Source organism: Pelmatolapia mariae, linkage group LG16_19, assembly GCF_036321145.2.
Source record: "Pelmatolapia mariae isolate MD_Pm_ZW linkage group LG16_19, Pm_UMD_F_2, whole genome shotgun sequence".
Taxonomy (NCBI): Eukaryota; Metazoa; Chordata; class Actinopteri; order Cichliformes; family Cichlidae; genus Pelmatolapia; species Pelmatolapia mariae.
Window position 1 is genome coordinate 33783296 of NC_086241.1, and position 11943 is coordinate 33795238.

The window sequence follows — 11943 nt, forward strand, 5'->3', positions numbered from 1 at the left end:
GTCTGGTGGTGAAAAGTCACAAGAGGGTCAGAGGCACATTTGGCAGCCATGGTTAGAGCTCAGAAACCCTGAGCCTGGTGGTTGGGCTAGCAACATGGTCTGGTAAAAGAGTCTAACAGCCATGCGTTACATGGTGTTGCGCCTGATAAAAAACAAAACAAACAAACAAACAAAAAAAAAAAGAAAACCTATAAACTAAGCCCCCTTGTTTAGAGGTGATTGTCAGTTTGCGGGGTTATTAGAGACGCTGAGAGTGAGAGAGATCATGTTCTACATTACTTTAAAAGTGATTTTCAGAGCTGTTGATGTATGAAACAGTGTCCACAGAGACATGGATCAACTCTGTTTATGGCGTTGAGTGTTAAATTGTGACAGTTTCAATAAAGCTTGCAAAATTCTTGCATTTATACTGGGGAGCAAAGAAAAGTTAGACGTTGGTTGTACTAATGAAAACCAGTTTCATAAAAACCATGTAAACAGACATGAAGAAGAATGTGTTTGTAAAACTAGTGGTAAAGTATGGGAACTATAAGCCAGACTGTTTCTGCTATCAAAACAGTTTGTGTTGTTAATCCTGAATGATTCTTGGTCACAACATTTTACTCCACACACATTTGGAAAATCGCATAGTTTGACAATAAATATCCCAGTAAAGACACCTTATTTGTTGTGAAATATGCCGAGGGAGTGATGTTTATCAAAAGTAGAAGTTATAACTGTGGCTAAACCGTTGTACAAAAGAACTTTCAAAATCTATAGTGTGTGAGGTTGTGTGAGTAAGGGATGGCTTGCCCTTCTTGCCTGCATGCGCCAAACCATCTGTTGGATCACGGATTTGACATCTTAGCATTGTAAAAGTGGGGAAACATACTCCTGGCTGAGCATAAGATTTCTTCTTACAACTTAGAATCTCACTTCTAAATGAAATTAAAAAATGTTTTTTGTAAGTATGGCTAATGTATACTTTGACTTCTAAGGCATTCACGCACACACAAGAACAACATCAACACAGAGAAGAAGAAGAGGGGGTAGTTTACTACGCATCATAAAAAAACAAACAAACAAACAAACAAAAAAACCGCAATCATTAATCTTCCAACTGTATCTTTCTGTTCTGACTTCAGAGTCCTTGTTTGTTTACTGAGCCGCACTTTGAGAGTCATACTGTTGTGATACTGGGAAGAAAAGGGTAAGGTGTGCGAGACTAAACCATTACACACAAAACTTCAAAAATCTAAAGAGAGTGTGAGACTGCTAGCTTTATTGTCCAGCAACAAACTTATCTACAAAGTGCTAGTAAAGAGCAACTTGTACTTCTGTCCCATTAAGCGATGGTTTAACAAATTTCATTGCAATCTATAAAAGGAATCTGGGTTTAAATATAACATAGTAGTGTTGGATTAAGTGTAGGAAATAAGCTTTCTATGGAACAAATCTCCTTCAACATTCATAATGACCAAAGTGTGGACTACAGACATTTCTCTCAGTCAGCTGATTGTGTTTAGGGTAAAAGCAGCTAAATATACTGAGATTGCTCCACATTTTAGTGAGTTAACTCAGGATGTCTGCGGGTTTTGTCAACTTGGGGTGAACAAAAGCAGAAAAACGGTAAAAGATTCAGACATTGAAAGTCTGGTTTATTTCATGAATACAATGAAACATTTTACAGTCCACAGAGCAAAGTAGCATAAATGATAATGGATACTAAAACATAACACGGACAGTGAGAAGTAAAACTCATCGTCTTTCCAGCTGTTATATTCTGTAAACTTAAAATAAACCCCTGAAATTAGATTTTAGTTTTTTAAGTCATGTATTTAAAAAGAAATGAGTCAATACTTGTTTCCCTCAGCAGCATTACTGAGGTGACACCTTAACAATATCACAGTCTTTATGATGAAAAAACATGTTCTCTCGTTAGCAGATGTAGCAGAATGCATTTATTGCAATGTATGAGCTACACTTCTTGTTACAAAAAAAAAGAAGCTGATTGGAGATGCATTCAAAAAAAAAAAAAGCTCCTGTCTGCTTCTGCGAGCACGCACGCACACACACGCACACACACGCATTCACACACAGACACAAACACACACACACACACACGAACAACAACACAGAGAGAGAGGGAGAAAGAGAGATCATTAATACAAAGGATTGCAGCAGCTTTTTGGATTTTCACTCTTTGATGGCTTTAATATGAAAAACCACATAAAATTCATTCCAACTTTTGCCTTTGCTTCAATTAAGATGTGTCTTTAAATCTATGATACCTGCGCCTTGTTCAAAAAGTTTACTGACATAGCTAGGGAACTCAGTAAGTATGAGCCACAATAGCTTAGGGACACTTTCTCAAATAAAGAGGATTTCATCATCTGCAGTTCGTGAAAAAAGGGCCACATTAAAAACAAATCAATAGATCCACAAATTATGGATGCAGACTCTTTTCAGCTATTGAGGTATACTTCATGCACTTATCAGCTTACAGTTTAAAGGCTTGCATTAGAGTGCATTGGTGCACAATCTTTTATGGTTATACCACTGTGAATTTTGCTATACAAATATGCTCAAGAGTCTATCATATGTTTGACATCCAACTAAAAATTCGAAAATATATATTTTTAAATCAGTAACTTTGCAAATTTAGAGAAAATGTTTTTTGGACAACAAATGAGTCACGTTTTAAAAACAGTTTAAATAATCTGCGCTGCCAGACAGACATTTATGAAGCGCTGGCTATAACACACATCCTTACCGTGTGAAAGGACCGTGGATGTCTTGGAGCAGAGAACCGCGTTGTATTGCTGCTTTTCTCTTATGCATAAGCAACGCCGGCTGGTCAGAAACGCTCTGTGTGGGTAGAAAATGGTCTGCACTGGCGCTGGTCCTGACGCGAAATGGCGAGGGTCTCACGCTCTGAGGAACTCTTCATATAGGACCGGGTGCTTCCAAAACAGTAGCTGGGGTGCCGATAAGTCTGGGGGGCGATACACCTGTAGGGCATCACCTTGCTGTACAAGTTTAAAACAATGAGGGTGGGGCACGCAGTTGGGGAGCTCCCGTGTAACTGGCCAAGATAGGCCTAAGGGTCCGCTGTTGCTGGCTACTTCAGAAAATAGGCGAGAACTTGCATGACTGGTACATCTGCGGGACTTTTACCTTTTCCTAAGGAATTACAAATGAACCGATACTTCAGACAATAGGCGGGGTCCCGGCTCGGGTGGTACACCTGTCGGCTTTTACCTTTTCCTAAGGAATCACAACAATTAAATGATACCCACAGTGGGCTTTTGCAATCCTGAACAATTTCAAACAATTAACCGGCTGTTTAGAGGTATCACTGCAGCGTTTATTTTCTAAAGGGCTGAATGTTATTTGCGACCATCTGTTGTGTTAAAAACTACTCTGAAACCATGAAACCCCTTACGGAAGAAATGCCCGTTTGATCCGTTTTTAAAATAAAAGGCATGCATCGCTGCATGCTGTGACATCAGAATCACAAAATGAGTGTGATTAAAACAGGATTAGTTTGAAAAGAGCGATACTGGTTGCTTTGGGGGAAAAGGTGACATCATGTGCAGCGTGTTTTAGAAGCAGGCCTATTTATTTTCTAAAGGACTGAATGTTATTTGTGACCATTTACTGTGTTGAAAAATTAGCTGGCTCTGTCTCCCTCTTAGTTCAACATTCCGAAATCCCGATTTTTAAATAAAATGATCGCATCAACCTTTGAAAGAAACCCCAGGTAAAAACTAGTTAAATTAAAACTAGTGGTTTTATTAAATGAAACGCTTGTGAACAGGCATTGAACTGACATTACCCATTCAGAAGAAATTCCCACTTGTGCCGTTTTTAAAATAAAATGGTTGCATCGCTGTGTGCTGCTGAGACATTGTCAGAATCATAAAATTAGTGTGGTTAAAACACAATTAGTTTGAAAGAGCGATACTGCCAACTTATAGCATTTATTTTCTAAAGGGACTGAATATTATTTATGACCATTTACTGTGTTAAAAATTAGCTGGCTCTGTCTCCCTCTTGGATCAACATTCTGAAATCCCGATTTTTAAATAAAATGATCGCATCAAACAGTGAAAGAAGCCCCAGTAGATGCGTAAAACTAGTTAAATTAAAACTAGTGGTTTTATTAAATGAAACGCTTGTGAACAGGCTGAATTTACCTGTACAGAAGAAATTCCCATTTGAGTGGTTTATAAAATAAAATACTTGCATCGCTGCGAGCTGAGATATTGTCAGAATCACAAATTTAGTGTGATTAAAACACTATTACCAACACTTTTGACTAGATGTAAATAAAAAGCATTCAGGCTTTGTTAATGCACACTGTGAACAAAAACGGCTTCCACCCCTGCACACAAAAACAAAGAATTGCTCTTAAGGACACATATGTCTGCATAAATGAATGTTGAGACACACCAAAGTGACAAAAAAATAGTTTAATTAAAAACCCTATGGTTTGATTGAATCAAGTTAAAAACACATGAACTCATATGACCCCCTGACCAGCTGTGTGTCTCCACACATGAACTCACATAATCCCAGGACCTGTACGCGCATGCGCACACGCACGAAACCGGTCAAACCGGTTCTCAAACCTGTTTGGTTGGCCGCCATCTTGGATTGCTGCCATCTTATTAGTAGTGATGCCCCTCTTAGAACTTTGTTTTATGAAGCCATGGCTATTGTAAATAGCTGCCCCTTGACTGTGGACAGCGTCACTGACCCAAAATCACCTGGACCTCTTACTCCAAACCATCTTATACTGATGAAATCCAAGGTTGCCCTGCCACCACCTGAGAAATTTGTGAGAGAAGACATGTATGCAGCGAAGAGATGATGTAGAGTACAACACTTAACTGAGCAGTTTGCGGGTAGGTGGAAAAGAGAATACCTCATAAATGCCTCCACAAGACAGAAGTGGCACAAAACCCGCCGCAATCTAAAAGTGAACAACATTGTTATCATCAAGGAAGATATGTTACCAAGGTGTCAGTGGCAACTGGGACGTATCGTTGAAACTATCGAGGGGGATGATGGTTTAATCTGTCTGGTCAAGGTTCAAGTAGGAGACCAAAGTCTGACCAAGAAACAGGACCGTGCTTTCAAGCCCCCCATTATTGAGCGGCCTATTCAAAAAATGGTGGTTCTTGTTGAAAGAGAATAATAACAAACATTTTCTGAGATTAACTGGCATACTGACATAAACGACATAACATTCCAACTGCTCTGATGGTCTGTACACTTTTATATTTGTTGAAGTGGTTCATTTTTGTTGTTTTTCAAAATCATGTATGATTTAGCTAGTTTATAAATCATAGCATGATTGGTGGGAGTGTAATGAACCGCTGGTCTGTACCATAAATTATCATTATGGGGGTTGTTGGAGCTTATTGCGCAGTAACATTAATGACGGATGCGCTCAGAGGCGTGCCCTGTAACCTGTATAGAGCAGTCTGTCATGCAGGGGAATAAGCTGTATAAAGTCCATGTAAGTTGCAATAATACTTTGATAAATTTCAGTGTTAAGTTTGTTTCTAACGTAAGGTATGTTACTGCATTTGTTTTGTGAGCTATTTAAAAACCTTCTCATTCTGTATTTACGTTACATACATTCATGTGCTATTTTGTAGCTTAGACATGTGTGTCACTCAAGCTTGCAGCACCCCATGAGAAACGGGCCGAATGTTTAAGTGTTCGCAGGCGTCTGCACCCTTGGCAAGCGGACTGAGGTATGTGATGTGATCTGATGTTATATTTTATTCAACTGAACTGTGAAGCACCTTGATGCTGTTTAAAGCAGTCTTTTTTGTTTTAATTAATCAGTGACTGTAAATCTCAGAATTACTTGTTTTTAAATTTACATGACGATTCAATTTAAACTCATTTGTTGTTATTGCTTATTGTTGCGGTTCAAAGGGACTGTATGGGTATCAATTTTTTCTTATTTTATAGTTTTCACAGTGCTCAACAATGTCCAGAGAATGAGCCGTGTTTGGTGAGGAAATAAATGGCTGCAAACGTTAGAGACTCTTCTGTCGTTCTTGATGCCAAGGGCTGCTACATTCTGTTTTCATGGATGCCTGGATGTTAAACTTAATTGTTACACCTGGTAAAGCAACAACACTGATCATTTTATTAAAGATAAAAGAATTTAGACAGTTTTTAACTCTCAGTGACGCCGCAGTGTTCGTTTGTAGAACCGACTCCTTATTGGGAGCCGTGGTTTTTTGTTTTTGTTTTTTTTCTATCACCCTCCACATACAGCCTGCAAAGGCACCTGAGAAGTGTCCACCCATCAGTGCAATGGGAAGATAAAACGCAATCAGTTGAGTGTGATATTAATGAAGGCGCCGGTGTGTCTCCCGCAACTGTTGCTGCTGCTGCATCTACAGCACCATGCAGTACCACAACCACAACCACAACCACCTAAACCAGGGGTGTCAAACTCAATTGCACAGGGGGTCAAAACTCAAGGCACACTTTAGGTCACGGGCCAAACAAGATAAGCATTTATTGAACACACTAAAACAATGTTTTTTAAACATAAATATGAATAAAAACGGACAGGAATATTATTCCAGAAAAAAATAAACTTTAACTTTAAATATTTTGCTCTTCATAAAAATATATCCTGTCAAAATTATGCAAGTTAGAAATATGAACATGCTGCCAAAAACCCCAGAAAAAATAAATGAAAGCATACACAAGGTTGGAGCCGCATGTCGACGGAGCTATTGTTTCAGGAATGGAACTAATAAACTGTGCGGGTCACTCAGTGTCGTACTTTACCTTGAGTGTCCCATTACAGTGCAGCTCCATCTGAATCTGCACAGGTGCAGTTCAGCAAAGTCCGCTGACTTGGTTCAACATTACTTGGCAACAGGGAAAGTGAGGCAGGTTGCACTGGTGCATTTGTGACAGCTTCACTTGAAATGCCTTCACCGCATCATACATGCCATGTCCATGAACTGACAGATTTCCTTGCTGAGCTCAAAAACTCTATTGAGAATTTTTCCCCAACTCAGTCAACGGACCTCTGTATGATGGCATGTCGGCAAACTCTGAATCCATTTCCCACATAAAAGACTGAAATTGACGGTGATTTAAACCTTTAGCTCAGATAAAATTTACGGTTTGCGTTACGGTGATCAATACATGCTCCATTTTTAGGACTTTACCACACAGCCTTTCCTGGTGTATGATGCAGTGATATGCTGTTAACTCACCGGTACAGTTCTCCTCCTGCATCTTTACTCTCATCCTGCTAACTAGTCCGTTTTTTTCACCGCACAACACCGGCGCTCCATCTGTTGTAAGTCCAACAAGTTTGTCCCACGGCAGTTTCATGTCGGTAACACTTTACATACGTTTTAAAAAATGTCTTTTCCTGTCGTTGTCCCGTGCATCGATTTAATGTCCAATATTTCCTCTCCACAGATGAAGATGGCCAGCTGTGCAATGTCCATCATGTCTGTACTTTCATCCACAGCAAGAAAGTATGCAATAAAGTTTTTGCTTATTTCACACAACTGTGTTCTTAAATCAGTGGCCATCTCACAAACCCGATCAGCAATCATATTTCTGCTCAGGCTCACATTTGCCAAAATCTGCGTTTTGTCTGGACACAAGACGACGCACACCTTCATCATGCAGCTCTTCAGAGTACTAAAACATTTTTGACAGATTTTTGAGCGCCGTATACCACATAAAATCGGTTCGAGGTCAGTAAGTACAAACAGAATTCATACATAAGGTGCACCGGATGATAAGGCAAACTGTTGATTTTTGAGAAACTTAAAGGATTTTAAGTGCGCCTTGTAGTGCGAAAATACGGTAACCAAACACATGCCAGCGATATAAAAAAAAGATAAAAACAAAAACGGTTAAAAAATTAGGACGCCAAGTTCTCATTCACTGCTGGTTGCTGGGTGCGCATGCACCCCATCATTCATTACATATTGATAGAATATTGTTAATCGTCCTCAAGTGAAAAGAAAAACATTTTCCAGTGGCTTACACTCACTATAGTAGTGAGTGTAATGTACAGTATGAGCTCCATCAGGACAATAACACAGTCACAATCACCACTCTTCATTTGATGAGCTATTTATTTATTTATGTCCTTTGATTTTTATGTTGACTCATAGGTTGTTACTGATAAAAGAGTTCAGTTATTGCACTCTTTTAGCCTAAATCTTTTCTTGTATAAAAAAGGTAAAGTGCAACACATTTCTCATAATTTTTAAAATGTATTTCATTATTGTTATTTCCTGCACTTAAATGATTCCGTTCCATTTTTTCTGTGTTATAAAAGCACAGTTTGCCTGATCTGTATTGTTGCATAATAACCATTTAATGATAAAAACCTTAGATTAGAAAAGGCCACAAATTTAAAAGCACGCATAATGTTCATAGTTGACCTCTGAGTTTAGTTCCACACAGCTTATGGCATGAAACTGAAAAAGCATTGTTAACATTTCTAAGATCTGCACCACTTGTCATATATATTTATCACTGCTTTCAATGGTCTGAATTACAATGAATCATAGAACTGTGCTCTTGTCTCCCCTTTCATAAAGCCAGGTCCAGTGTATCTCTGAAGCACCATTGCTTTGTAATATTAGAACTGGACAAAGTCTTGTTATGGGTACAGCCAGTTAGTAAAATGTGGTTTTTGATGCAGCCTTGGTGAAGTATGATAACTGTAAGATTTTTTTTTTTTAAATGGGATATGCCATTTTTCCAAAAGTTTTCACGAGGGAAGGGTTAAGCACAACCTCTAGCACATGGAAAACCTGGGTGCTATCAGCCATGTGTGTGGGCATGGTGGTTGTGTCTAACAAAGGCAACACAAAGCTAGGTTTGTGTGAGGATCTATCTGATTTGAAAGAGTATGTGCACTGTAAACTGTGCATACCAGCAGAGCAAAAGTGTTGTGTGAACTTGATGCCAACATGGGGTTCTGGTAGATTCCACCATTAAGTACTCAAATTACATTACACACTTTACAACATCTGAAAGCCTGAAGAGGGGCTGGAAAACAGTGGTGTGTTACATTGCTGATCTGCTGGTATAACGGCAGGACCAGGAAGAGCATGACACTGGGCTTAAAATTAGTGGAATTAGTGATTACGCAGTGTAGTCTGAATTTGATGCACTCCATCTCTGGTGCAGAAATATCCAATATCTAATAGTCACCCAAGTAACAAAACGTGCCATCACAGTAAGAGTAACAGGTAGCTGACCTAATGTACTGGCAGTGGCTCAGTCTTACAATAAGTTCTGGATGTGAACCTACGATCACCTGAGAAGCAAAATCAAACTTGGTTGTAGGAAGTGTGACGCAGCATGTGGTGTTTGACAGAATGGAAAAAACGTCAACTAATTAGAAAACTTGAGGGTCTATTGTGTGGATTGAAACTGAACTCATCTGCGACTAAAGTGAAACACATCTATGTGTATTTAATGGTATAACAGGTCATTACTGACATGCTACCACAGGCTCAGCAGTGAATTATAGAGGACAGCTTTTCATTGTAGATAAAACGCTGACGTTAGCACTAAAACAGAGACAGTATTTAGATTTTACATAAACGTTCTTTCTCACCGGTGCTTGGCACCATGCACAGTATGGCCCAGATTTTATACAGTCATCACAGGAGTTGATCAGTGACTTTGAGCAAACTTCCTCTTGTTGGCACAGCCCTGGAAAGAAACCCCCAAACATGTATCATGTACAAATCATAAAACACTCAAATGTACATTTTACACATGCAGTCATTCTATTAAACATCAAATTAAGTGAAAAGGTAAAGGTTTATAAGGTTTATAAATTTGTGAATAAATATTGTAATGTAGTATTTATGCTTTACCATGTCTACCCATCAGCAGGAGAATAAGTAATGGCATACACCGATCCATCTTCTGCTGGAAAAAGACAGTCAGCTGATTTAAAATTGCTCTACTGTGTGGTAATTAAACAACGTGACTGAAAGTGTATGCACCGTGCACACACACACACACACACACACACACAGAGAGAATGAAAAATTCATATTATATTAGATTATAAAATAAGCAGAGGAAAAAGAAACGTGATCATTAGCATACATTACAATGCACTTCTGTGAACAGAACTTTATTGCTCACCCTGTGTTAACCGCTTTTTTATTCGAGAAGATTCTACTCCAACTCTGCCAGGTGACCGATGAGATGGATTTTAAGGCACTGATACCGATATGAACTGCTCTTAATCTGTAATTTAACATGGATTAAGAATGTGTTTTGACTTTCTTTCTTCCTGTGTTGTCACTGTTGTTGTATTTAAAGCGCTGGAGAAAAGTTCCAACCTGTTAACAACAAATGTATACATGATTCTGTTAAGTCTTAATGTTGAATGTAAGCATTGTATTAACTCCACTTAATACAACACTGACACAGAAACCTGGTTTGAAAAAAAACCCCAAAAACCACAAGCTTCTCTTCCGCACGCTGCTTATTATAACTTTAAGTGTCACAAAGCAGTGGTGTGGCTGCATTACATTATGCTTGGCATACACTGTGCGATTTTTGGCCCATTTTGAGCCGATTTTTTAGTCGTGCAACCGTTTTGGTGATCGGCCCGAGTTTGGCCTTCATCGTGCGTCGTGCATCGTGTAGTATACGTGGGGTAACGAGAAGCGATTAACACCTCACGACCAGCTCCCGATCATCAATCGCTTGGTCGTGAGGATTTCAAACCTGTTTGAAATCCTCGCTACCGTCGTGAGGCTGTCACCGCAGCTTCTCACACTGCGCACGCGCAAACACATAAACGTTGGTGAAAAAGACGGAGTAGCATGGCAGTGCAGCGTCACGACCACAACAACCGTGAAAAGAGTTGAACGGACACTGCTGCTCAATTGCAGCTTCCTTCCTAATGTTTTTCATTAGCAATTTAGCAAAGTTGATGGTGGTGGTGCGTGTCTGTGTGAGTGAAAGACAGAGAGGGAGAGTGAGCAACAGATTTTCTGTTATAACCTTCATTTTTATGGACGCACAGTGTGAGCACTCGGGTCGCATCAGAGCATCGGGCCGTATAGTGTGAGACCCTGCATCGTGACCTATGAACTTCTAACCCCTGCGAGTCAATCGTACAGTTTGAGCAGAAGCTGAATAACGCGACTGAAAAAAATCGCACAGTGTATGCCCAGCTTTAGTCTGGTGTTGTCTCAGTTTTTCACTGATGATATAAACTATAAAGTTTATTTTGTTCTTCTACAATAAACTTGCTTTTTTAATGTAAGAAGAGACAATAGAAAAAATGTGACATGACTCATTAGAGGTAAAAATCTATTTTTGAACAATTTCTTCAAAAAGCGCAACTTACCAGAAGCAGGAAGATTCAGCTCTGTTAGGTGGCTGACAGTTACACTGAACTCCGCCCTCTTGACAGGAAATGTGAAGCAACCAGTGTTAACAAGAGCACCTGGCTGCAGCCACTGGGGAGAAGGGTCTGGCTGCAGCCACTGGGGAGCGCCATATTGGGAGCTTCACAGTAACCGGAAACACGTGACCTCCACACTAACCGGAAACACGTAATTTCAGTTAAATCGACAGCGAAAACAAAATTGTGTTTTTGTTACTATTCATGCTGCTGATAAATACACATGGTTCTAAGTGTTTTTTAACACTCTGGGTTTATTTAAAAAAAAAAACACCATCCCTTCAGCTTGTTCGTGGCCAAAAGTGTCCATGTGATATGTTTTTGTTTCTTTGCTACTTTTTCTGCATAAAGTTTTTTCATAAATATAAACTAGTGATTACTTACTGATTTTTTGATTTTTTTTTTTTTTTTACAGTACATTGTGTTGTGCGTTCTCATTGCTGTAGGCCATTGTCAATCAACCTAGTACAGTGTCTCCTGTACAGCAGCGGTCCCTAACA

General features: G+C 39.3%; 1 pseudogene; it reads right to left on the reverse strand.

Annotated features, from left to right (window-relative positions):
- LOC134644554 (integrin beta-2-like) overlaps positions 1-9939 on the reverse strand; it is a 79643-nt pseudogene extending 69704 nt beyond the window's left edge.
- Positions 9940-11943: the final 2004 nt, after the last annotated feature.